Raw genomic sequence first — 1,718 nt, 5'->3', positions numbered from 1 at the left:
CCGAGTAGAGGATTACTCTCTGCCTCAGCATCCACAGGATTGTACCCTAAGAGCAAAATGTTATGCCCCCTGGTCAGTGTCTGATTGACCATAAGACACTTGGGCTTCCTCCCTCCAAGGCTAGAGGCAGAGTTACAGCCTTGGAAGAAGAAATCCTTGCTCAGATGTCCAACCCACCTCTGTCCCAGCTGTAACAGACAGCTCCATGGTGGCTTCTCTCCTGTAATTGGTGCTTTGAATTGGAAGAGGATGAGGAAGAGGGAAAGAGGGGTATGTGCTAATAGGCAAAGAGCCAAGGAAAGATGGGGCTATGGATCTGCTGTGCCCATAAGCTTCTTGGCCTCCATCCTTGCCAGATGGTTTGGGTGGTCCATCTAGTTCAAAATGCACCAAGACCATCCATAGAAGCTTCAAAGGCCACCATGTTCCTGCCACTGACCTGGAAGGCTCTAACATAGAAAACCTCCGTCCAACAAGCATCCATCCTACAAGGCTGCAGTCTAAGGGATCCCTCCTACAATCTTCATAAGGTCAGCTGGGGAGCCTCAGCCAAGCCATCTAAGATTGCTTGCCAGCCCAACAGCAGAAGAGGAGGTATGGAGCAGGATAGCCCATCTACTGCTCTGAGTCCTGTGATACACTGGCAAAGCAGGGTCAGTTAAGTAAATGTAAGCCCCACTGTGGTCAGTGGGAGGGAGAAAGCTGCCCAGCCCTCTTGCTTCTTCCAGCAAATTGGCAGGACAATGGATGTAGATTCATTCCTCCAATGAATCTCCAATTCTCCCTATAATCTCCCATCTCTGATTCTTCTGTTAGGCTGCAATTATAAGCCATTTATTTGGATATAATGGAACTTACTTTTCAGGAGACATGTTTAGGCTTGTGCTGCTACAGTCCAAGCTTATCCAGGTCTGCTCACAAGCAACCCCTACAGAGTTCAGTGGAGTTTACTCCAGGGAAAGGATGAGGAGACATGCTTTGATTTGTATTTTTATGCAAAAGTACCTAATATTGCACTTCCAAACCAATACCCAATTATCCTTTGGCATTTGTACTTCTCTGAATTTTGCAGTACAGTTCTCTAGTCAACATATACATGCAAATGTTTGTATATTATGAGGAAATGCTCACAAGTTCACATATTTTATTTGCTTTGGCAAAAAAAGTTTGTACTTGCAAAAAAAGTATATTAGGCAAACAAGAATGCACAATTAAGAGACATACATGCAAAAATGAATCTCTCTCTCTCTCTCTCTCTCTCTCTCTCTCTCTCTCTCTCTCTCAAATCTCAGCATTTGGGACAAATTGGATTTAAGTTTGGGAAAATAAGATACTAAGAAAAAACTGTTCTGATTTAGCCATCTGTATAAGTAGGTATAGGATTCCCACTCTGTTCAGTGCTGCTAACTCACAGGTGCTTAGGACTACCAAAAATACATTAGAATAAGCATCAACATCTTAAAATAGTACTTCAGGCTTTCTAATGGAAAATGCATCTGATAGAAAAATGTTTCTTTTCCACTTAAGAGAACTATGCTGTATATTTGTAACTGGAATGACAGCAAGCCAGTTGTGGACATGACGTTTTGCTGAAAGTTTGATGGCTATTTTCTTATCATTCTGTTCCCCAGTGAGTCATCACAGAGATTCTCAGTTAATCTCAGCAGTTACTCCAGATTTAACTTTGAACAATTATTGAAATGCCAGAAACAGAAACA

Source organism: Varanus komodoensis, unplaced genomic scaffold (assembly GCF_004798865.1).
Source record: "Varanus komodoensis strain SLA01 unplaced genomic scaffold, ASM479886v1 scaffold4, whole genome shotgun sequence".
NCBI classification, from domain to species: Eukaryota; Metazoa; Chordata; class Lepidosauria; order Squamata; family Varanidae; genus Varanus; species Varanus komodoensis.
The sequence above is the reverse complement of the archived record's forward strand: the minus strand, read 5'-3'. Positions refer to the sequence as shown.